We start from the raw sequence: 26,183 nt of genomic DNA, 5'->3' as shown, positions 1-26,183 counted from the left end.
CCAGGTTCTGAGGCAGCCCTTGTGAGGTCAGAGGTGGAACTTAGGGTGGGTCCCAGAGGAAGGGTCTGCCCTCCAAGCCAAGTGTCCAGCCCAAAGCCAGAGGAAGCCCTTCAAGGCCCCAGACCTGGGGGAGGCTCCAGAGACTCCAGAGCCCCTGGTTCTGGGAAAAGCTGTGCAGAATGGGGAACAGAGATGGGAAGATCTGAAGATCAACAGCCAGATGGAGTGGTTGAGAGCCAGGAGTTTGGGAGAAGACCCTGGTTCAGTCTTCAATGAACCCCAATTCTGAAGGAGGAAAGGGAACCCAGGCCCCTCCTGGTCTCAGGGGAAAGAGAACACATACGTCGTAGTTACAGGAAACACCAATCTGACAGGAGAGGTAGAAAGCCAAGCCTGGTCCTCTGGTGTCCCTAGTCTGAATGGGGAATAGAAGAAGCATGGACCTCATCCTTTGGGAGCCCCTGTCTGAGTGGAGGAAGGGAAACCTATGCCCTATCGTCAGTAAAACATCTCCCCTTGGAATGGCAAGCAAGGCCTCTGTGAAGGAGCCAAAGCTGAACCAGAGTGTGGAGCACTGGCCCAGAGCTGCAGAAACTTAGTGACTGAGGTGGGGTCAAGAGTGAGCCAGGGATCAGCTGCCATCTGAGAAGACTTCTGGAGCCAGGGCACTGCTGGGCATCCAAGCTGGGGACAGTGTGGTGTTTGAGCTGGTGACCTGGTGCTGAGACACAGGGAGTGTGGTTGCTGGTCTGCAGACTATGAGGACACCTGCCAGGTGCATGGTGGACAGTTAAGTCCGGGGAGCATCTGGAGCTGGGCAGTCCCTCAGCTGTGGGGACACCACATAGGATTTGGTTGCCCAAAACTAGCTCTGGTAATAGAACTGTCCTCTAGAGGGTGCCAATAGACCAAGCCAGTCTGGATCTGAATTTTCCAGTCCCTACCACAAACTGCCCACAGGTCACTCTGCAGGGAGAGGGCTTCCTGGCCAGAAGCTGTCCTTAAGGAGCAAAGTCTTCCGCTGCTGCCCCCTAAGGCTGAGGCTCTGCCCCTCACTTCACCCTGCAGACTCAAGCAGGCTCATTGTAATGCGTCCTTCCTTCAGGAAGAGAGAGATGAGAGGTACCCCTGGACATTGGAGACACCTGCCTTTACTCCTTTCCTGTGTGTGTACTGTCAAGGTCAGGATGAGGTAAGGGTCAAAAGTGAAGCTGGGGTCTGGGATGAGGTCAGAGCTTGGGCACAGTTGGATTGAGCTGGGATCAAGTTGGTGAGGGATAGAATTGGGATCCATATCGGAGTCAGGGATTGAGCTCTGGGCTCATTTACTAGGCCGTGCACTGGAGACCCAGATGTAGAGAAGATGCAGTCCTGTCTGTCTCTTGGGAGGGATAAACAGCAGATGACTTAGTATGCACTGTGATAAGGGAGATGGTGTATAGGCAGTAACTAAGCCAACCTGGAACAGGGCAAGAATCATTTGGAGAGATGATAGGAAGCTGAGTCCTCCAAGGTAAACGAGGGAGTGTGGGAAGGTGGTGGTTATTTGGAGCCATTTGACGCCCAGTGGGCTTGTGAGAAAACCTAACACATTCTGTGAATGGCTTGCAGAAGGCTGGAGAAGCAGCTCAGTCCTGCCCCTGGGCCTCTGTTTCCTCATCTGTGAAATGGGGTTGGAGGAGATGAGGTCTTCTGACCCAACTACTTCTGGCATCCAGACAAAGCCTAGGAAAAGGTTTATTCACAGCCACCCAGTAAATCAAAATTTTATTCGGTAGAAATGATAAATCAGTTGAAAAAGAATTGGTAGGGGCACCTGGGTGGCTTAGTGTGTCCATCTTCGGCTCAGGTCATGATATCATGGTTCATGGGTCCAGGCCCCACATCAAGCTGTCTGCTGTCAGCACAGAGCTCACTTCAGATCCTCTGTCCCCCTCTCTTCATGCCCCTCCCCTACTTGCACATGCACTCTCTTGCTCTCTCTCAAAAATAAATATGAAGGAAAAAAAGAGGGGCGCCTGGGTGACTCAGTGGGAGCATCTGACTTCAGGTCATGATCTCATGGTTTGTGAATTCTAGCCCCACGTTGGGCTCTGTGCTGACAGCCCAGAGCCTGGAGCCTGCTTCAGATTTTGTGTCTCCCTTTCTCTCTGCTCCTCCCCTGCTCACACTCTGTCTCTCTCAAAAATAAATAAACATAAAAAAGAAAAGAAAGGAAACCAGGCGTAGAGTTCAAGCCTGCTACTTAGCAGTATGAGCTAGAGTTATCAGAGAAGGCTTCTTAGAAGAGGCAATCACATTGACAGAAGTTGGAAGATGATACTGAGGGAATGTGCATGTGTGAGAAGTATTTGAGGGCGCCTGGGTGCCTCAGTCAGTTGAGCATCTGAATTGATTTCAGCTCAGGTCATGATCCCAGGGTCGTGGAATCAAGCCCCATGTTGGGCTCTGTTCTGAGCATGGAGCCTGCTTAAGATTTTCTCTCTCTCCCTCTGCTCCTCTCTCCTGCTCTCTCTCTAAAAAAGAAGAAGCATTTGTGTGTCTGTGTACATCTGTATGTGAACATGTATATATGTGAATGGGCAGGTGGGTGTGTGCAACTACCTGTGTCTGATCTTGCATATGAAAACCTCTCTGTGGGTGCGTGGATGTACACACACACACACACACACACACACACAGAGTCATGCACACATGAACATGTGCCCATTCCACTGGGTTAATATTTTCCTGCCTACGTCAGCCTGGTCCCAGTCAGCGGGCAGCTCACTGCAAGAACGTGCCCTATCTGATCTGGTCAGGGGCTGTGGGCCTGGAACAGGGGGCTCGAGTGGGCAGGGAGCCCATCTCAGCTGCCTCAGAGAGGGCTGCTCTCTCTTTCCACTCTCCTGCTCCGCCTGAGAAAGGAAGCAGGCCCAGAGGGCAGGCAGCCCCGGTGTGATGCCTCTTTCCTTCTCTCAACGCACACTGGGGCTCCCGAGGGAGGCAGCCTCCCTGCCTGCCTCCAGAAGGGTAAAGTCAACTGCTCCCCAAGTCCCTCCCAGCTCCCTCGTCTTTACCTGAATACTGAGCACCCCCCCTTGCACACAGACCCTGAGGAAAGGCTCACAGAGTGCCCCCCTTCAGCAGGAAAGCAGCTGTGATGACTGTGCTAGCCTGTACGAAGGTGGGATTTAATTTACAGCTTTCCAGGAACACAGTAATTGTACGAAGAACCTGTAGAGAGGTCTGTGTGGACAGGGACTGAGACTCAGGCACCCACAGCTGTTGAACCTCAGCCAGGAAGGCTCAGTGGAACATAGAGACCCCAGGCAGGGTGGGGCCTTCCCAGTTCCCAAGCCTCTTCCAGTGTGGATGGAGAGTCTTCCCATGCCTAAACTGGTCCCTGGGGTGCAGGCTGGGCCAGAGTGGGCTGCACCAGCAGAGACAGTCTCTTCTGCTCTGGGCACAGCCTAAGGTCCAGGGTGATTCAAACCCAGATGTCATGGCATTTAGCTTAGTGTGAGAATGGCCTAATGCACCTTTGTTTAGGAGATCCAAGGATGGAGCACAGAAGGAGAAGGACAACCCCCAGGAAGAGGAGGACACCAGGACGCCAATGATTCCCCACAGTGCAGATTTTGAGGCTTCTGCCCTTCAGGCTCCATCTCTGGGCAGTCTTCTCCCCACCCTGTTAGCACATTCTGATATTCATGGCCCTTGCCACTTTTGGCTTTGTGGGCCCCTTCCTCCATAAATATATGTATAAATATATGTTGGGTAACCATGTTGATCTAAAGACATATATCAATGCTGTGTATTAAAACATTTTCTTCAACCAACAAGTTTGTTTTTTAATTTTAAAACAAAACATCTTTTTGTGGGCCCTTAAATAGAACACCTTGGCAGACATGGCACCTTCCATTTCCAGTGGAGAAGTCAGCCCGGCACATCCTCAGCATCCTCTCCCACCACACAAAAGCTGCCATCTCCCCAGGCCTGCCCCCGTGGCGCCCCACTGCTCCAGAACAAATGAGCCAACATCCTTTTCTTGTCCTCTCTCTCTCTCTCCTTCATCTAACTAACATGTCTACCTTCCCCTGCTTCAATCCAGCCTCATCAAAACTTCTCCCAAATCTGTCCACTCTAGCTTCATCAGTCTTTTTTTTATAATGTATTTTAAAGTTTATTTATTTTGAGTGAGACAGTAAGGAGGGAAGGGACAGAGAGAGAGAGAGAGAGAGAAAGAGAGAGAGAGAGAATCCCAAGCAAGCTCCATACCATTAGTGCAGAGCTGGACTTGGGGCTCAAACCACAAACCGTGAGATCATGACCTAAGCTGAGATCAAAAGTTGGACACTTAACCGACTGAGCCACTCAGGTGCCCCTCACCCAGATTTTAAGCTGCTCCAGCCAGGTGTGTCACCAGAAGGTGAATGGCTGATGGGGAACTTGACAATGGAGGGATCAGACTGCCACTCTCTCCACCCATTGGTCAGCATCCCTAAACAACTGACCCAGGCACCCCTTTATTACATATTTTAAAACAAATTCCAGCATTATGTCATTTGACTCCTATATTCTTCAATAATTCTTCTTTATAATGTATGAATATTAATCATGATGCCAGACCCAACAATATGAACAATTCCATAGAATTAGTGAGTACACAAAACGTCTTTTTGCATTAATTTGAGTCAGGATCCAAACAATGTCACAAATTACATGGGGGTAAGTACTCTCTCACACATGAACTGTGCCTCTTTCTCCCTTGGATCTGTTCATGTCACTGACTTGTTTTGTAAATACGGTTCTGTGGGAAGTCCATGTTCTGAATTTGTCTGTTTGCTTCTTTGTGATGCCATTTAACTTTTCCTCCATCCCCTATATATTTTAGAATATTCAGGAAGTTAACACTCATGGTATGATTTTATTTAGGTTGAGTGGGGGAGGGGAGGCAGAGGATCCTTTGTAGACAGTGGTATGTGCCTTCCTTTTGTGTCCTATCCAGAGATAATATTCAGTTGCTTAGTGATGCTGACCAATGGGTGGAGAGAGTGGCAGTCTGATCCCTCCATTGTCAAGTTCCCCATCAGCCATTCACCTTCTGGTTTCATCCTTTGATTTCTGCCTAAAGCTCAACTTCAAAAACCTTCCACACTAGAAAAGAAGGGGTCGGATAGTGGTGGGGTGTCAGGTACCAGCTTCATTAGAGCAAAAACAGGAGTCAGGATCAGGGAGGCCTTATGAGAAGATGAAAGATGTAAGTGGTGGCAGAAAAGAGCAGTGGAAAACCCAGGCACCTCCTGGCCTGGAGCCTGAGTCTTGGGCTGGTTTGGGGTTAGGCTATTCACAGGGAGGGGCTCCCCCATCCAGGTGGTGAACTATGGTTCATAGCTCAGGCTTTATAGCTAGGCAGACCTGAGCTTAAATCCAGTTCAGCTTCTTTTTTATTTAAAATTTAGTTAACATAGAGTGCAATACTGGTTTCAGGAGTAGAATTCAGTGATTCATCACTTCCATACAATACCCAGGTGCCCCACAACAAGTGATCTCCTTAATGCCCGTCACCCATCTAGCCCAGCTCCCACCCATTCAGCTTAATTGGTGCTGGGAGACTTTGGGCAAGATATTTAATTGAATGTTTTCATCTGTATGATGGAGACATACTAATCCTCACCTTGCAGGATTGTTAGAATAAATTGAGTTGGTACATGACATGGAAAGTGTCTGATAGAGAAGAAACACTTTGTGGAGGGGTAGAGAGGATGCCTGTTTGAGGAAAGGGACCTGCACCCTACCCCATCTGCCCTGACCAACTCTTGCCTATCTGTAGTCCGAGCTAGAAGGGCTGAGGACAGAGTATATCATGCTCATTCTACAGACAGCAAGACAGAGAGACAGAGAGAGAGAGAAGGAGAGAGAGAGAAGTAAGGTCACCCAGGACTGGTGTTTTACCTGAAACAGGGCTCAAGCTCACCTGATGTGGGACTCGAACTCACGAACCATGAGATCATGACCTGAGCCAAAGTCAGATGCTTAATGATGAGCCAACCAGGCTCCCTTAATTTTTATTTTTCAATTTTTTCAAAGTTTATTTATTTGAGAGAGAGAGAGTGAGAGAGAGAGAGAGAACACTCTGGGAGGGGCAGAGAGAGAGGGAGAGACAGAATCCCAAGCAAGCTCCATACCATTGGTGCAGAGCTGGACTTGGGGCTCAAACCCACAAACCGTGAGATCATGACCTAAGCTGAGATCAAAAGTTGGACACTTAACCGACTGAGCCACTCAGGTGCCCCTCACCCAGATTTTAAGCTGCTCCAGCCAGGTGTGTCTGGTCTCTTGGCCCTTCCCATTGCAGCCTGGCCGCTCAACAATCTGGACTTGACTCCCTGGTTGCCCCCTTGGGTCTGGAGGCGGGGCTGCCTCAGGCACCCTGCAATCACTAGCTCCATCAAACAAGCAGTCAGCTCACTAACTATCTGGGAGATTCAGGCGTGACAGGGCCTGGGGCAGGCAGCCTCCTAGGGATTCCCCAGCCTGCATAACAAAGTGTGCATAGGTGCACAACAGATATATGTTGAGAGAACTGAGCTCCACTTGCCCTGAGTGGGAGAGAAATAGGTTGTCAGGGAGGACAAAGGGACGTGTTTTGGGAATTCTAGAATTTGTGGCTCCAACATCCTGAGTCCTGGGGCAAGCAGCCTGAGCAGGGCAGGGAGCCATGAACTTTTCAATGCTACTCCTGTTCCAGACTGTTTACGCCTTCCCTGCCTACTTCCACCCACAACCCTGGCCCCAGGTAGCCTCTCACTTGCTTTATGAATCAGCAGTAGCAACCATGGGGTGGAGGGTCAGAAGCACCCCCTCTCTCTAGCCACCATGTCCTTTTTACAACCTCATTAGTCTGGCACTAGCATCCCCTGCTGATGATTTAACTTCACTCCTTTGACCTGAATCCACTAGAGGCACCACCACAAGCCCCCTCCTCAGACACCCCAGAAGAGATTGGCAGGACCAGCCTTAGCACTAGGGTGCTGCTCTGAGGGGGGGGGCACATCGCTCCATCCTGCCCAGCCCGCACACCTTCATTGTGGCTTCCAAGTTTTCTTTTCCACATCACCTGTTGCAGCTTCCTTGTTTTGTTGACTTTAGTGCTGTTTGCTCTGGCTAAGCCTACAGCTCCAGCATGGAAACTATAAACTCAGAAAGTGTGAGCCTGAAAGACAGCAAGTTGGGGGTAAGGACAGAGAAGGGGTTAGGGGTGTGGAATATGAGAGAGGGCATTCTGGGACTGGTTCTAAAGGAACTGATTAGTGTCTTAGTCTAAGGGCACTGCTGTTCACCCCCGGGAGGCAAGCAGGGTTGGGAGGTACAGGGATGGGTAGACAGACTTTCCCAGCCTCACCAAGGGCAGGTCTTGGCCTGTGGTGTTAATTGGTTTTGAAGCTCAGCCCCAGAACTCTGAACACCTCACTTCTCCAGGAGGTTTGAACACCCCTTGTAAGGCAGAATGCAAGTCCCCCAGAGGTTACCTGCTTTCAAATCCTAGTCCTTGAGCTGAACAACACGGGCAATGACACCCTTCCCCTTGTGAAGCCCCCAGGACTAAGCCTTGCAAACTTTTCAAACACCTCCAGGAGCATCTGTCACCCAACAGCCTTGAGGGGTGGCCCTGCAGGAATTATTGCCTCTCCGCATTTTATAGTGAGAAAACTGAGCCCCAGAGAGGGTAAATTTAGGGACCTCTCCAAGGTCACTAAGAGAAAGTGTGGAGTAGAACTGAGGCTTCCTGGCTGCTAGCCCAGGCTCTCTGTCCCACTTCAAGCATCTCTTAGATCATGAGGCATGATGGAAAGGCGGCACCAGGCCCCGGGCGCTGGGGCAGGGGCCAGCACACCCAGACGTGGATATGCACGCACACTGCATGCCAGCACACACAACGACGCCACCCTAACCGAGGGCATGGGCAACCTGGGATTGACATGCGTTCCCCATATCCCATCAGAGTATACACTACTCAGATCCTTCTTTCCTTCCTGCCTGCAGAGGGGATGAGAGAAAGCTCTGGCTTGATGCCCGTAAGTCACACTCACTTCTCCTGACCTACCTATGTGGCATGTGGGGTGTACATGCCCTCTCAGGGTTAGCATGAAGGAGCTACCCTGGCCTGCAGCCAGGGGCTTAAGGGATAAGCTTAGGGAAAACCACTGCTGTCACCATGGGCTTAGAATGCCCGGTGCTGCCAGCTGGTCCAGCCAAGCCCTCCTTGGAGAGGATAAGCTGTCATCAGAGAACCCTTCTCACCTGCCACCCACCCAGGCCTCCTTTGATGGCTCACCAGGTTCTGAAGCTGCATTCTTCTTTCAGGGAGACACCTGCACCCATGCACATGTGTTCTGGGAAGAGACATGAGTTCACCCATCACCCCTGCCTCCTGCTGTGTCAACCCTCCACACCCATGCCCACACTTTGCACAACCCACATGGGCTCTTTGTACCCAGGGACCTACTGGCCTATATGTACAATCAGACATGGGCACACATCTCAGACTCAAGCATGTAACACAGCATACACTGTACACAGATGAACACACAGGTGTTCCACTCTATACTCCCCCTGCCCCTTCCTGGACCAGGGTCATATGAGGGTAAGAGGGTGAGTCACCTGCCAACCTGTGGGACCTGCTGAGCCAGCAGGATGGGAAGCCCCAAGCTGACAGATGTGGCCTCAGGGAACCAACACCCGATGTGAGGTCTGCCCTGCCACCAACCTCCAGCGACCCCCAATCCTCCACTTTCACAGAAAGACACCTTTACTCCTTTCAAATTTCAATTATATATATAATGTTTAAAATTTATTTATTTATTTTGAGAGAGAAGGAGAGAGTGCAGGGGAAGGGCAGAGAGAGAGAATCCTAAACAGGCTCCACACCAGCAGCACAGAGCCTGACACAGGGCTCAAACTCACGAACCATGAGATCACGACCTGAGCCAAAGTTAAGAGTTGGACGCTTAACCAACTGAGCCACCCAGGTGCCCAATAAATAATTTTTCTAATTATATGTATCTGCAACTGAGCCGCCTGTCACTGTGCCTCAAGGATTAGAATCAAACTTCTCCTATTAAATACAGATGCCCTGTGGGAAAAACCAGGATGGTAGCAGGACCTAGCCTCTCTCCTCTCCCCTGTCTAAACCCAAGGCCCCTCTCTGTGCCCTCTCCATGGAAGCCCTCCCTGTCAGAGAGAGTTCACACCTCTAGCTCCTCTAGGCTTGTGTATGCTAGAGCCAAGAACCACGCTCTGGGCCCCCGGCAATTCCTGTCCCCTATTGCCCTCTCCCACCTGGGTATTCCTGCTCAGGGGTCTGTCCTTCAGAACTGGAGCTCCCTGAGGATGTAGGGCAGTCCTCAAACAGAGAACTAGAAGATTTTCACCTCTGGGTGAGTGTATCACCCAGCAAATGGAGGAGACTGTTAAAGCCTACCTCCCCTAGATCCTCATAATCTCTTATCATTGACTCAAATCCTGTTGGTCTGAAGACTGTCATCAAGCTCCGACTGTATTCCAGGTGTGTCATAAACATATGGTCAACTTTGTGTGTGCATAGAGATTAAGAAACATCACTCTAGGCCTCACTAACTTCCTAGTCTGAAAATGTGACATACAGTGGTTGAGAGTATGGTCTCTGAAGCCATATTCCTGGGTTCAAATCCCAGCTCTGCTGCTTGCTAGTTATTTCATCTCTCTATTCCCCAGTCACCTCATCTGTAAAAAGAAGACACTAGTGTCTACCACATGAAGTTGTTGTGACCTATTGAGTGAATAACACACAAGAAATGCTTAGGAGAGGGCCTGACTTATAAGTGCTAAGAGTTTGCTCCTATTATTCTCTCTCCCTCCTCAAATTCAGCACCTTATCATCTATCTCTAACAATGGAGTCTTCACACAGCTGTCAATATGATCTACACACAAATCTGACGGGGTCTCTCCTCTACTCAAAATCCTTGCATGGCTCCCATGGCCTTCGGGATGGGGTGTGGTTCTCTAGCCCTGTAAAAGGCCCCTCACATCCACCCAGTGCTCCAGCCTCACTATCTCCCCTCTGACTTTTCTTTGAACGCCTGGACTCCCCTGGGTCCTCTCTTTCTAAAACCTTTTGTCCCATGACGTGCTGATAAATGCTTAACAATGAACTCTCTGGGAAAAAAATGTGTGCATCTACATACAAAGTTTATGATAAATGTTATTGGTATAAAGCTGTAAAATAACACAATTTATAAATAACACTAAAATATTCAGTGACCTTTATGGTAAATTATACAATGCCAATTACTTTATTTAATACTTTCTTTAATTATTTTTCCATACTCTAATATCTGTAGTTAACTTGGTTGCAGTTCATCCAGGATTTGACAAAATCAGACCATGAACAAATGCTTGATTACTATCTGATTCCAAAAAAAGGTCTTCATATCATTGACTAATGAGTATAGTTCTGACGTAAATGTTAGTTGATATTTTTATTTATATTAAAGGGTAAGACAAAAGTAAAAGACCAAAGATATGTGTTGAAACTTGCCAATGACATAAGTGATCTTTTTTGCTGAATGGAATGATAGTTTTCAAATATTGGAAGAATGTTTCCTCAAGGTTTTGTGTTATTCACAATGTAGTGGCTACAGACATGACAAACTATTTTTTAAGTTTATTTTTTATTTATTTTGAGAGAGCATGTGTGCATGGGAGGGGCAGAGAAAGAGGGAGAGAGCGAATTCCAAGCAGGCTCAGCTGACAGTGCAGAGCCTGATGTGGAGCTCAATCCCACGAACTGTGAAATCATGACCTGAGACAAAGATTCCTGCTTAAGATTCTCGGTCTCTCTCTCTCTCTCTCTCTCTCTCTCTCTCTCTCTCTCTCTCAAAAATAAATAAACATTTTTAAAAAATAAAAATAAGGGGTGCCTGGGTGGCTCAGTTGGTTGAGCATCTGGCTTCAGCTCAGGTCATGATCTCACAGTTCATGGGTTCGAGCCCAGTGTCAGGCTCTGTGCTGACAGCTTAGAGCCTGGAGCCTGTCTTCAGATTCTGTGTCTCCCTCTCTCTCTGACCCTCCCCTGCTCATGCTGTCTGTCTCTCTCTCAAAAAAATAAAACATTAAAAAATAAAATAAAAAATAAAAATAAAAGATACAATTGATAGAAATAACTTCGAGTATACACAATAGTAAAATGCAGTAACAATAAGAACGTGATGAGTTTATTACCTTTGTTTTTAAAAATTTACATAATTACGGGTCACCTGGGTGGCTCAGTAGATTAAGCATTCGGCTCAGGTCATGATCTCATGGTTCTTGAGTTCGAGCCCTATGTCAGCCTCTGTGCTGACAGCTTAGAGCCTGGAACCTGCTTCAGATTGTGTCTCCCTCTCTCCCTGCCCCTCTCCCGCTCATGCTCACAATCTCTTCTTTTCCCTTTCTCTCTCTCAAAACAAATAAACATTTAAAAATTTTACATAATTATACATTTATATAATTTAATTTTTAAAGCTTTATTTATTTTGAGGGAGACAGAGAGAGCACAAGTGAGGGAGAGGCAGAAAGACAGAGGGAGAGAGAGAGAGAGAGAGAGAGAGAGAGAGAGAGAGAGTCTCAAGCCATCTCCATGCCACCAGTGCAGAGCCTGACACAGGGCTCAAACCCACAAACCGTAAGATCATGACCTGAGCTGAAACAAAGAATCAGACACTTAACTGACTGAGCTACCCAGGCCCCCTTAGTTTAATTGTTAATAATGGCTGTGTGTAGTAAGCAGGTTGCAAAATTCCTCAAAAGGTAAAAATTAGCTCTGTGAACCTGTGTTGGGGGGGGGGGCGCTCCAGAACCTCTGCCCACAGCCTCACTGAAATGCCAATTGGCTCTTCTAGACTCAGGGTCCCGTTACTCTGCCCTGACCTTCCCCAGGCTGGACGTGGGGCCTCGTGGGTCCCCACAGCCATGTGCTCTTCTCTCTTTCATGGCCTGTGAAGGCCAAGGTAGGTCACTTATTTTCAAGCTTGTTTTCCCTCTGGGTGGGGGCGGGAGGGAATGAGCACATGGACCAACAATCTTGTTTACCTCTGAATCCCTGGGACTTAGAAAATGCCTGGCAGATAGAAGGCACTCAATAGATATTCACAGAATGCAACAGGGAGGAGCTGAGGAGGCTTGCAGAGGGATACTGGGGTAAAGAGACAAGATTAGCGAAGTTTGGGTGTGATGAGAGGGTCTTCACTCAGCCCAAATTACAGTTTTTTTTCTTAGCTTCCAGGACTTCAGAAGTAACTTATAACAGAGACTCCCTGGTCTTCGGTGACGGGGTTAGGGGACACTTTGATAGGCAAACCCCACGGAGATTCTCCCCATTTCACTGAGGAACAACCGAGTTCCAGGGCTGGCAGGTGTCTGACCCAAGCCTTAGATGTCCCAGGGCTTCCTCTTCAGCTCTGAATTGTCCCAACCCCGGCTGAAGGCTGCAGGCTACCTTGTTCCCCAGCTCATCCTGCTCATCTGCTCTGCCTACTAACAAGACAGTCCTCGCTCTCATGGAGGGGCTAAGTGGTACACCTTTTCCCCTCCCTCCTGGGAAGCAGCTCAAATAAGGAGACACCTCATGCTCCCTGATCCACCATCACCTGCCCCTCCTACAGTCTAACTTGAATCCCTCCTGCTTTCATGATACCTCCTTTCCTTCCCGGAAAGGGACCTGGGCTCCCACCCTAGAAGTGAACTCACCAAAGGGCTGTTCTCCACCCCCAGCCCCTCCCTAGCCCCATGGCAAAGCCAGGAACCTAGCCCAACCCAGCTCTGTCTCTGCAGTTCCTGAAGGCTGTCACCGAGTGAGAGGGCAGCCAGCCTGCTGGAGCTACCTCTCCTATACTTGACCTTTGCCTAGGATACACCTCACCTACCCACTCTCCACAACACATGCACACACCCCATCCTGGAGCCCACGCTCCACTGTCCACCTGTCCAGACTTGCCTGCTGTCCTGCTGGCTGACACACCCAACCCAGTGAGTCCCCTGTGGTAGAATGTCTCACTCAGGTCACAGAAGAAGAGAAAGAAAGAGCCTGAGGGGGCAACTTCCCATCATGCCCATGGCTGACATCGCTTCCTTAGATTGAGAAGTTCCATGAAGGACCCCAGGGACCAGGTCACCAAATGACCCTGTTTTACGAATGAGCAAAGTGAAGCCCCGACAGGGAATTGAGGGTGTGGGCCCTGAGAGCCAGCCCAAGGCCTCAGGGCTGTTAGTCAGGGACAGGACTTGAGCAGGAGCTGGACCCTATCCCTGTCTCCTTGCTGCAAACCCAGAGGGCCCTACTGAGGAATCTGGGAGTGCCAGAGGAGTCGCAGGTAAGTCCCACCTTTGGTAGAGGACAACCTTGACCAGCAGAGTTTTGAGAGGTTGGACACCTCTGAAATCGCCCCCAGCTCAGTGCCAAAAGGAGGAAAGAGGACAGGTCCACCCAGTAATCAGGGTTTCTTACCAGTGGCATACTAAATGGGGACCAGATAGAAGCAGTGCTCCCTAGAGACAAGTGACAAAGGTGCATCAGCAGTAGAGAATTTTAAAACAATAAAACTGACTAAAAGTCCTCCTGCTTCTTCTCGTTCCCATCAGCAGTAATTCTAAATAATGTTGGTAATAAAATACTTCCCCCAGATGGGATATGCCACTCTGACTGCCCCCTTCACTGTTCCCAACACGAAATTCACCCCCAAATTCTGGACTCAGATCCACATTATTTCTTAGATCATAAGACAATTTAATCTCCTTTGGAAATTTTATGGGTCCTTTTAGGACATCTTTTTCTGGTTTCTACTTCTGAGCATATTAGAAATATTAACCAATTCCTACTAGGGTACTTGATTTATTTGTTACTCATTCATTCATTCATTCATTCATTCATCAACAGCCATGGAAGCCCTACCAAGTGTGAGGTGCCTTGATGTGCCATGGAGAGAAAGTCACAGTCCCAGAGCTGGATGGCTTACATGCCACATACGGAAGCTGATGAGTAAAACAAGAAGGTACAATGTAGATATGAGAAGTAATAAGCACAGGAGCCTGTGGGAGTTGAGAAGAGGTGACATCAGGGATGCGTTCCTGGTGGAAGGGACATCTACTCTAACAACTGAAAGGTGAGAAGGAGTTAGACAGTCAAAAAAAGTGTGAGGCAGAAAGGATCATTCCGCTACCTCCCCCACCCCCCAGAGAAGAGACAATTCATGCAAAGGTCCAGAGAGAGCCTGGGTACTGCAAAATTCTGTGTGGCTCAGGTCCAGCTCAGGTCATGATCTCACAGTTCGTGAGTTCGAGCCCCACATCTGGTTCTGTGCTGACAGCTAGCTCAGAGCCTGGAGTCTGTCTTCAGATTCTGTGTCTCCCTCTCTCTCTGGCCCTCCCCTGCTCATGCTGTCTCTCTCTCTCTCTCTCTCTTTCTCTCTCTCTCAAAAATAAATAATAAAAGAAATTTTTTAAAAAATAGAAAGCTTAGCTCAGAAGACATGAATTTGGGTGGGAAGAGCAAGAGTGGAGCAGAGAGATTGGTTAGGAAGCCACTGCTTCATGAAGGCAGGAGATGAGGCAGAAACAAAGATAGTGGCATCAGGAATGGAAAAGGAGAGTGAGTTTCAGCGAGGGTGCTGGGGAGTGATTGATGATGGGAGTGCAGGAGCAAGAGGTGTGGGTGACTCCAGATTTCACTAGGGCGGTTCCCCTCTCTGAACAAAGGGGAACAAAGGTGAAACAGGCTTATGGCATAATCAGGTCTTATTTTCATATTTCTGATAAGAATTCTCAAATTCGCATTGCTTCTTCAATGTGCCTTCACATGGGTGAGGTTTAAGATTTTGCAGATCAAGGCAGCCCCCAAAACACTCTTTCTGTGTAGGGAGTGATTACTCTAGAGAATTAAAATGAAAGTTAGTGAGAGATGTGGCCAAAAAAAAAAAAGTGCATTTCATTAATTCCATCACACTTTACCAATCAGTCTCTCCTTCAGGCCTGGCGTAAGAAACAGACAAGAAGCCTAGCTTTATAGGATTGACAATCTAGTAAATCAAAAAGTAATACAGGGCAGCTGGGTGGCTCAGTCAGTTAAGTGTCCAACTCTTGATTTTGGCTCAGGTCCTGATCTCACAGTTTGTGGGATCGAGGGGGCTCTGTGCTGGGCATGGGGCCTGCTTGGGATTCTCTCTCTCTCTCTCTCTCTCTCTCTCTCTCTCTCTCTCTCTCTGCTCCCTCTCCTGCTCACATGCACACTCCTTCTCTCTCTCTAAATAAATAAACATAGAAAAAAAGTAATACAGGGTTATAAAGTATAGACACTTTCACATAAAACATTCTTGCCTCTTTGTTGTTGTTTTTACAAATGCATAGATTTTATTATCAAAGCAATAATGCCCATCAAAGATATGTTGAAAACTACAAAACATAAAAGCAAATTGCTCACAATTCAGAAACAACACAATACCTATGAACCCTTTTGCTCCTTTTCACTCTTTGAGCTAAGTACTCTGTTGACATAATTGAAAACAGTTCTGTTGGCATAATGCCCTTTTCACCTAATGCCATGATTATTGAATAATGAACTCGCCAGAATCATGATTTCAACAGCCAAGAGACAAACCATTCTTTATTTCATCCATCTTCTATCGTTGGGTACTCAGCTTGTTTTCAACTTTAAAATTTTATTATTTCATTTTTTTCATTCATAAACATGTATTTGTATTTCAATGTTTCCGTGGTATAAATAACATTGCAATGAATATCTTTGGACAAAAGGCTTGGTCTACATCTCCAATTAAATTCCCAGGAATGAAATAACTGGGACAAAGGATATAAAAAACATCCAGCTTTATTTTAACCCTTTATGTATTTATCTCTTACAACCATCGGTTTTATGCTATAAGGTAAGGATCTAATTTTTGCTTTCCAGAGCACCCCCTTTCCCTAGGCCCCAGCTGCTTCTACTTCCCTCAGAGATCAGAAAGATAAAATCAAGAGGTGACATTGCAAGCTGCAATTCTCTTTGCCCTAATTACAAGAAACTGTTCTTCCTCATCCTATGAGTAACTGGCTTTCTCTAAGTGTCCTCACTTTCTGATGAGTAACTGGAAATGTGCTCCTCTGCTTGAACTTTGTCAAAAGCATTCATTCCAAATCAGCTAAAAAGCCTTTGCAATGCTTAAAAAGTAAATAAAGTAAAAAGGGACACCAAAATATGACAAGGAATAACCAAGTTAATAGGTGTATAGCACTCACCACAATGTCTGACACTGTTTAGTGCTCAAAAATAGTATTTATTCACTTGACATTCATTGAGCCCCTACCAGAAGCCAGGCACTGTGCCAGGCTCTGGGGACCTGGCAGTGGCCGAGACAGACATGGTTACTGCCTTCCCAGAGTGTCCTGTCTGGTGGGCAAGATGGCCTTAAACTCATGACCCTACGAATAAGTAGTTGATTGTAAGCATTACTTGTCAAAGTCCTGGGGCCATGAAAGTGTATCATAAGGGATAGGTAATAGTCTGAGGGACATCAAGGAATTCTAAAAAGGGAAATAATAACAGCCAATTTAATAAATGGAGATTTTAGGTCCAGGTAGGATGGACCTAAATGCCCAAATGTCACAGATGGAGGTAGAGAGGATTCAGGGTTTCCTGGCAAGGTCTCCACTCTTTCAACAGCCTGGGAATACGTGCTGGCCCCAGAGTCCAGCCAACATAGGGGTGAAAGGAAGCAGAGTGCCAGGGCAGAGTGTGAAGGCAAGGAATGTGGCAATTCCAGGTAGGGAAGCCCAGAGGAGGCCAGAGGCTGGAAAGACAGGGGTACAGGTTCCGAGGTGCACACATGTGGAGGACGTCTACACCAGAGGGAAAATCCCTTTTGGAGAGCTAGATAAGGGATGAGATAAGAAGGATGTTGATGATAGTGATGGGGGAACCAGAGATGGGCAGTGCTGGTGAACCAACAGAGGGGATGGAGGAAGCTGATGACAGTCCAGAGGACTTAGAGGTGATGGGGACTGGGCCAGGTGGTGAGGGGTGTGGTGACCAAGGTGATGAGGATGACAGGGACAGGTGGTGACATCAAGGTGACAGGGGAGATGGGAGTGGACCTAGCCAGTAACAGGGTTGGGTAGACGCAGCTGATAAAGAAGACAGGGCAGGCTTGGATAAAGACAGCCTTGGGCTTGAGGCTGGGACAGGGACGGTGGCATAATGAAGAAGGTAATGGTAATGGGAACTGGGTCAAGTGACTCCATGGTTAAGAAAGGGCCAGTGGTTGTGATGCAGGGATGATGGTGAGGGTGACAAATGAGTGACAAGGTCAGAGATGAATAGTGACCATGAATGTGACCCAGGGGTGACAGGAAGTGTGAGTGGTGGTGATGTCTGTGCTGGTGGCAAACTAGAGACACCCACTCCACCCCCTCCACTGGGCCCGTTTCAACACCAGAACTGTTTCCTAGCCTGCAGGTTCCATGACTCAGTACCACATATCACCCAGCCCAGATAAGATCTCCAGGTGCAGCCAGCACCACGCGGGCTGGCGGGGTGCCCTTCCCGGCTATGCCCAGGCCCATCAGGGGACCTGGGTATGGAACCTTGGTGTCATCTCCATGTCCTTCCTCCTGGGTTCACATCCACACCAATATGAGGCCCACCAAGAACTCCTAATCTTCCTCACCTTGAAGAATACAACTTTTGCCACAAGTGTCTTAGCCAGGGTTTTGTCTGTTCCCCCAGCTTCTTCCACAGCTGACCTCATTAGAAGTTTCTGAGTCCTCTAATGCTCTGTCATAACCTTCCCTGAAAAGAGAAAGGAAGGTGAGTTTCAACGGTGGGATGGGGGTCTGAATAATCCCGTCCATTCAGCCCACAAATATCTATTGAGCTCCTCGCAGCATACCAGGGGCGAGCTGTCACAGCCAGACCTATGGTTCTCCTCCCTCTGAAGCTCAGTCTGGGGGATAGACATGTAGATGGCAGTCATCAACCAGAGAGTGCTATTCCCATGTGATAGACAGGGAAAACTGCTTTTCAAAACCTGAGGAAAGTGCGCCCATTAAAGAAATTCTCAGGACTTTTGCTGATGACCCTTCTGCCCTTTGCTCAGCTGAATACCTTAAACAAAACAAAACAGAACTCTCCAAGGGGAGAATGTGAGAACAGAGATCAGAAGGGAAAGAAAATCAGCGCTGTGGCTGGAGGCCAGAGTGCTAAATAGGATGAGATGCCAAGATAAAAGTACCACTGTGGAGGAGCCAAAATGATTTCGAAGAACAGGGATGTCTAATATTCAGTGTGGGCATGTTGGGTTTGTGCAAACTAAACTCTCTCCAACTCCCCAAGCCTTCATTCAGCACAGTTTGTTACTAACATAAAGACCTGCCATGAAAAAGGGATTTCTTTACCTTTGTCTTCTCTCTTCCTCCCCTTTCCCTCCTTTCTCTTCCCTTCCTCCCTCCCTCCCTCCTTTCCTTCCTTCCTTTCTCTATTTTTGTCTTCTTCCTTTCTCTTTCTTTCTTACTCTTTTCTTTCTTCTCCTTCCTTCCTTCCTCTCTTCCTTCCTTCCCTCCTTTCTCCCTTCCTCCCTCCCACTCTCCCTTCCATCCTTCCTCTCTCTGTTTCTTTTTCTTTCCCTTCCTTCTTTTCTCTTTCTCTCTTTCTCTCCTTTTTTATCTTTCTTTTTCTTCCTCCCTCCCTCCTGTCTGTCCTTCCTTCCTTCCTCTCTCTCTCTTTCTTTCTTTTTCTTTTCTAACAGCTCTCAGGGTCTATTTGGGAATCCATTTTGTACATATGGTCCTGATAGCTCCCTTGAGGCCAGAGATGAAACAGTGACTTAGGCTAATCCAATTAGGTCAGGCCATACTCCTGACCCAGAGGTGGGCATGTGACCAACATGGTCCAATAAGAGAGCACCGTCTTTGCTGGGATTGCTTTCACAGCGATGCTCCCTCTTCTCTGCTGGACATTAACAAGGAGCATGGAGGCTGGAGCTACTGCCAGGGATCTTGGAACTACAAGAGGACTCAGGCTTAGGAAGAGGCTGACACCATGGCAGAAGGATAGGAGAGACTGAAAGGACGTGAGTGCTGGAGTACGCCTCATCTGAAGTTTTCCTCTGATTTTTCAGTTATATAAGCCAGCGTATTACCATTGTTGCCCAAGCCACTTTGAGTAGAATTCCACCTTTTGCATCCAGATGCTTCCTGCCTGATATTGTATGTATACATCTTGCTCATTATAATATTCCTGGTGCCTACCATACCCTGGCATAAGAAAGATCCTCAATAATTATTTGATGAAGGAATAAACAAATGAATGAAATAAACGCAAATCCTCTGGCAGAAAGACCAGAGATCCTACTTTACAGGTTCCATGTACCCTTCTGCAGAGTTGCTACTGGTCACCCTAATCCTGCATACCTCCAGAGACCTCTGCAGGTTTCCTTCTTTCCTGGCTGGGCCCAAATCTCTAGGACAGCGGAGAGCTTAGTCACTTTCTGGTTATCTCCAGGCAGATAGATGGGCCTGCTGCAGTTTCTCTCTGCAGTTAGGTGTCTCTGGATTTAGAAGCTAAGGCATGACTGGCTTCACCAGTCACAGCATGTGACTCTTGATCTTGGGGTTTTGAGTTGAAGCCCACGTTGGACATAGAGTTTACTTAAAAAATAAATAAAGTTTGTAAAAAAAAGAAGAAGAGGAGAAGGAGAAGGAGGAGAAGGAGAAGAAGAAGAAGAAGAAGAAGAAGAAGAAGAAGAATAGGAAGAAGAAGAAGAAGAAGGAGGTTGCACCCTGAGACTGGGAACCCAGGCCTGGATTGTGTAAGAGTCACCTTAAGGTGGCGACCGAGCGGCCATTTCTCTGGGGGCTGGAGGAGAACACGTGCACAGACGACCCCCGCCCCTCACCTGCAGACCTGGGATGTCCTGCCCCATTTGGAAACAGCCAATCATGAAGCTCCAGCTTCCCATCACCCTGACGGACTAGGCGACCTATTCCATCCTGCCACGTCCCTGAAATGCCCTTATTTGATAATCTGCTCTCCCAAGATCAAACCCAGAACCCCTTACCCATACCCCCCCCCCGCCCCCCCCCCCTGCCAATCGCGCGACTTCCGCTGACTCCCCACTCCCTGGGCCATGGGACCTCGCCCGCCCGGAAATCGCAGATCCCAATAAAGGCTTTCTTGGCCCCGTAACGTGGTCTCTTTTTCCTCCCATCTCTGCCTCCATCTATTAAATCTTACAGATTGGTCGTTGTCTTATCTAATAGTTTTGCCCCAGTCACTTGGATTTGAGTCATCTTGCAATGCATTAGGAGCTAGCTTTTATGTTTATTTATTTTTGAGAGAGACAGAGACACAGAGTGTGAGCAGGGGAGGGTCAGAGAGAAAGGGAGACACAGAATCCGAAGCAGGCTCCAGGCTCTGAGCTGTCAGCACCCAGCCCGAAGTAGGGCTCAAAGTCATGAACTGTGAGATCATGACCTCAGCCAAAATCAGCTGCTCAATGACTGAGCTACCCAGGCACCCCAGGAGCTGGGTTTTATAACTAAACTCAGCCTCCTGCTACAGAATGGCAGTGAGGATGAGGACCCATTGACTCCAGAGGGTGAGCTGACCCTCGCTGTTCTGGTTGCCTGGGATTCTAAACTTCTGTGAGACAGACAGGCAGCTCTAGTAGCGGGAAATGGGAATTTTAGTCAATCCTGCTTTTCTCTTATTCAGTAAGTGTGTGCCCGGCCCATTCACTGGGACAGTCACATTCTTTAAACCTCCTACTTCCTGACCCCTTGCTCTGAAAATCTGGGTTATGGCCTCAAACCCTAAAGGCATCCCAACCTTACATCTGGGCCAATCCCACATCCTGTGGCCCCCATCTCTTCATCCGCTGTCTCTGCACTTCCCCCCTCCCCCCACTTCCAGCCTGTCAGATGTATCATTTGCCTTTGTTGCCCTCATCCACAGATATGTGGCTTCTGGTGACCCACGAGTAGAAGTGTATTTGAGTGTGAGTGTTGGGTAAGTGTGTATTCAGGAGTGAGTGCCCCTGATGGGGTCAATGTGTGCTTGAGCATGCCTGACTGTGAGAATATCTTGTATGGACATGGAGTATAGGCATGGGCATCCACTTGACTATGGGCATATGTGAGTGCCCATAAGTGTATCTAAGTATGTTTGGGCATCTAAGTGTGTGGGTGAGTGTAAATCAATGTCAGAGTATGAGTGTGCATGCATGGGTTGAGCGTGGATTGTGTGCGGAGTAGGGAGGTGTCAGTGAGTGAGTGAGGATGTAAACGTGTTTGTGGGAGCACAAACACACCCGCCCCATCTTCACCAGCCACAGAAGACATATCTTCACGTGTATGTGGGCACACATGAGCATCTAAGAACCAAAAGTGGCTGAAAGCTATGCACCCTTCGTCTGATAAAGGGAATACTTTGTCCACAGGCCAGGGTCACTCTCTCCTTTCCACCCCTGACATGGAACTAAGGATCTACCAGAAAAGAGCTCCCTCTAACCAGCAGCCTGCCTCCCTGCTTAGGCCAGGCCACCTCCCCGCCCCTCCCTCAGCCCATTTCCGGCCAGGCCCTGGCAATGACCCTGAGAGGAGAGGCAAAGAAAGGATAAGGGCGGTGGGCAGGACGTTCCAGGTACCTCCTTGGCTATGGGGGGCATCTCTATGGAGACAAGAGGTGGACCATATCCAGATGATTATCAAGGCTCCCAGAGTTCTCTCTCCCCTCACCCAGCCTCTCCCAGCCATGCCTTCTTGGATCTGAGAGCAGTGAGGAAGCCTGGCAAAGTCTCACCACTCATTGCAGAGGTTTCCAGAAAAAGGCAGAGGCTGGAAGATAGTGGGAATATATCAGAATGACTTCTCAGAGCAATAGAATGGAAAAGCTGGTCAAAGTGATTAAATCTGGTTTAAGGCTTTGTCCCCAGAGAGCTCTAGGGAGGAAAAAGGTAACGCTTACCTCTTCTCCACACCACAGGTTACCTCAGTCTAAAATGAAGGCATGGCCAAGGTAGTCAAGGGAAAGGAGCTTGAAAGGGATCAGGTGAGTCAGTTTTTAGCCTGCTCATAACCTCATCCCATGGCAACCTTGACTTTCCATAAAACCCCCCCATTAGTGCCCCGCACCCACCACCACCCACAGCTGGCCTCCTGTGCTTTGGCCATATGCAAGGATCTTTTCCCTATTCCCAAAGTTCCTGAAACTCCCAGTGTGCTGGTAAGTGCTGGAAAAGGCCACCGGGGTCACACTAATTATCCTGGTCTGCCCCATTCTTGAAGAGCTGAAGCAAGATGGCAGTAGGGGGAGGGAGAAGGGGGGTGATGGACATGGAGGAGGGCACTTGTGGCGAAGAGCACTGGGTGTTATATGGAAACCAACTTGACAATAAACTATAATTAAAAAAAAAACTATAATAAAAAAAAAGATGGCAGTGAGACCTGAGGAAGGACTTCCTGATAAGTCAGTGAGACTAGGGGTTAGGAAACATCAATTGGGATTTTGCCTCTGCCTTCAGCCTCTCCCCCCTCACCCCATACACACTACCCTCTCAACACTATGACCATTCTCAACCCCTACCAGCTCCCTGAAGCCCCACGATATGGTGGAGTAACCACCTCTCTCTTCCTCAGCAGCCTGAATTTTCTGGAGAAGAGCCAGGGTGGGAGAGGGCTCTGGCTTCCATCTCCCCTCACCCTAGTCTTCTCAGGGAAGGCTGGGTCCATGTGAGTCAGAAGGGCTGGGGCTAGACTCCCAGGCTGACCAAGGCCCCACATAAACTGCAAGCAGCCTAGGACTGGAGGAGATGGTCTTGGAGAGCCATCCAAGCATGGCTTGACTTCACACTGTCCCTCTCAGCAGTACACAGGGAGCTCACAAGGAAGTATGATAATAACAGTAATAATAACATTAGTCTATATTCTGTAGCACTTACTGCAGCATCTATCACTGTTCTGTATATCTATTAACTCACTTAATCCTCACCTTGTGCAACCCAATGAGGTACTGTTCCTAAACCCATTTTACAGATGAAGAAACAAAAGAGCAGAAAGATGAAATCTGTCAGGGATCCAGCGGGAACAATATATCCTCAGAGGGCTTCACTAAAGTGATCTTGTGAAGGGACTACGGAGGCAGTGGCAGGGTCACAGGGACCAGCCAGGCGTAGCCTGGGGACGGACTAACAGCAAGCAACAGAAGAGAGCAGTGTTACCGGGATGCAGTGAAAGCCCTGGAAAAAGCATGAGTACCCCTGGCCTTTCCCCCAACCTCCACCCCACCCTCCCAGCCTGTGCCTCCTGCTTGCCAAAGCCAAGGGCAAGACAGGAACAAGAGAGCCCAGGTGATATAGCCCATAGATATTAGCCTCCTGAGGCAAAGAGCAGGCCAGAGATTGGATACGGGGGAAATGGAGACTTCCCTGTGCCTAAGGTACTATGGCTGGGAAGGGCTGGTGATCTGGACCCAGAGCCTTGCTCCCTGAGATATCGCAAAGTGGTGTCTGGAAAGGAGTTGGGGGGAACCAGATTGAGGACAGGAGACTGGATTGTAATGCAGGCTGTGCTGCGTTGCTCTGTGATCCTGAGTGAGACTCTTGAGTCCCAGTTCCCTCTTTACACAAAGAGGAGGTGGGTGCCACTCTGGGGCAGCCAAGGTGCCCGGACCAGAAAGAACCTCTGTTCCCACTGCCACTCACTCCCTGACATCAAAGAAACCTGGCATCAAAGGCAGAGGCCCCAGGCATGGAGATGCTGAGTCCCCGAGGAAGCCACCCCCACTTGCTGCCCACTTAGGACTCAGATTCTTCTGTCTTCAGCTTCCTCAAGGGCCCTAGTGCCTTAGTCTCTGCTCCCTTTGCCAGTATTCCCTGGCTCACAACGCAGGAACCCACCTCAGGACAGGTTCCCTCCTCTCAGTGAGGTGGCGCAGGGCCCCTGCCTAGGCGAGCATCTTCACAGACCCTTCCTTAGGAGATCAAGGGCATCTCTGGCCTCTAGGGTCTCTGTATGGGGTGGAGTGGTTCCTCCTCTCCTCTTCCCACCCCACCCAACTCTGCCCCACCCATGCTTCCCCAAGCCTAGGGGGAGCCCCACCCAGGTTTTCAGACAAACAAAATCAAGGGGGAAAAGTTAGCAAGAAGGAGGGAGCTCATTACCAGGAGGAGGCATGCCTTGGGCTGGCAGGAAAGTCACTCCTAGGTACAAGCAGAGATGGGCTCTGAGGTATACCAGATGTACACTTAGAGGTACACAAAGAAAGATCCAGCCACAAAGAGTCAGGCAGTGACAGAAACACAGGGACAGAGACTTGGTTGGCCAGAGGCACAAACACACAAAGACATAATAAGACATACTGAGAGAGAAAGACAGCCACGCCCAGAAACACTGAGAAATGCACACTTGCATGTGTGCACACACTGCGAGGCAAGCACACAAGGAAACAGGAACCAAGCTCAGGTTTCAGGAAGGCTGATTTCAATCCAAACAAGTCAAAACTTTAAAGAAACATGGGTGCCTCCAAAGCAAGCTGTGGAGTGGACTGGACTCAGGAAGGACAGAGCTGAGGTTTGGGATCTATCTACCCTCCCACATGGATTGAGACACTTCCCTAAAGGAGATGAAGACATTTCTTTCTAGAACTTGTTATCAGTCACAACTATTAATGGGAGGCATAGCCTGGACATGAGTGGGGAGGTGGGAAGCTTCCCTCCTGCCCCTGGAGGGGTCACACCTGCTGCTTGGTTCCTGTCCCTACCAGACCCTGCCCTGATTCACTGCTCCTGGCCCGGCCAGGCCTGACCCTTTCTCAGGTAGTCTGACCCTCCATCCAACATGTTCCCTAGGCTGCCTGCTCCTCTGCCATCTACCCCTATACATGTAACCCTCCTGCGTTTTACTTCTATCCCTCTCCAAAAGCCTCCTCAAGTCTGGATACAGCAAGCCATCTCCCCGATTCCTTCTCCCCCTTCTCAGGAAATTCAGGATCCGTGGAAGGAATCTGAGGCAGAAGAGGATGTGGAATTAAATGACCTTAAAAAAAAACAGCCTTCAGCATCTCTGTCCCACCACCACCTCCTCCTCCCCAATTCTGCAGGAAAAATCATAAGGTGACATTTATTGACTATTTACCATCTGCTGGTCACTATGCTAAGTCCTTTTCATGAATTATCTTCCACTACCTCTTCCTCTCAATATCTCCCAATTCACAGATGAGGAAACTGAGGTTCAGGGAAAGAAAAATGACCACCCCAAAGTCACACAGCTAGAAAGAGGCCAAGCTGGGCCTGGAATCCAGGCTTGACTTCTCTTTCACCACTGCACCAAAACGCTTCCCCCCAGTCCCTGGGCTGACTGCTCAGGATCAGCTGCAGGACATGAGAGGAAGGATGACAGAAGGTGTTGGGCATGCTGGGGAGCCCAGCAGGGAGGGGGCACCAGAGGTAGGACTGGTGTAGCTGGAATGAAACTCTAAAGCCACATTCCCCTCCCAAGTCTGGCCCTCTCTCCCCAGAGGGCCTGGGAAGGGGACACTCCCTCTGGCTCAGGTCTCTCCAACATTCCAGACACACCTCTTGGGAGCTGGGGACAAGGAGGGGTTGGAGACCTGGACTGGCCTTCTCCCACCCCCACCTCCCCAGTGACCTGGCTGTGTGGCCCTGCATTTGCCACCCACCCTCTCTGGGCCATGGTCTCCTCAACTATGAAGTGGCTGGGGAACACCAGCCTAATCTCTAAAGACCACATTTCTCCTGCCAGACCCAGAGATCCTCTGGCTGCCCTAGGGTTAACTCTGCCGGAGGGCTAGGGTTGAGGCCCGCCTTCTCTTTTATTCCCAGTGAAACTTGAGGAGGATCTGGGAGGGAGGTGAGAAGGGGCACATGATTTCTTGACAGAGCTTCCTGGGCTCAGGTGTGCCAAGTCCACTGCCTCCCTGGGCAGTCAGGACACCAGCATCAGTTGGTCCAACCCCAGGCTTATGGACAACGGAGGTGTCTCAGACTGAAGAAATGAGAAAAGCGGGGGAAGACAGGGATGAATGTAGCCCTGGGTTCAGACAACTAACTGCAGAAGGTGGTGGAAGGGTGGGGAAGAGCAAGGGGAACTTTCTAGAGAAGGGGACACTAGAACAGACCAG

At 48.9% G+C, this 26,183-nt stretch overlaps 1 long non-coding RNA gene across 4 annotated transcripts; it reads left to right on the top strand.

Annotated features, from left to right (window-relative positions):
* The first annotated feature begins 76 nt into the window (after positions 1–76).
* LOC115276144 lies at positions 77–25,172 on the top strand. 4 transcript variants are annotated; one of them, XR_003901834.1, is made up of 5 exons: positions 77–1,192; positions 13,938–14,163; positions 17,775–17,855; positions 22,029–22,094; positions 25,022–25,172. It is a non-coding gene; the product is annotated as an uncharacterized LOC115276144 (long non-coding RNA). The 4 variants fall into 4 exon arrangements; XR_003901833.1 differs by having other exon boundaries at positions 24,965–25,172; XR_003901832.1 differs by lacking the exon at positions 17,775–17,855.
* Positions 25,173–26,183: the final 1,011 nt, after the last annotated feature.

This window comes from Suricata suricatta, chromosome 13 (assembly GCF_006229205.1).
Source record: "Suricata suricatta isolate VVHF042 chromosome 13, meerkat_22Aug2017_6uvM2_HiC, whole genome shotgun sequence".
NCBI lineage: Eukaryota > Metazoa > Chordata > Mammalia > Carnivora > Herpestidae > Suricata > Suricata suricatta.
The sequence above is the reverse complement of the archived record's forward strand: the minus strand, read 5'-3'. Positions and strand labels throughout refer to the sequence as shown.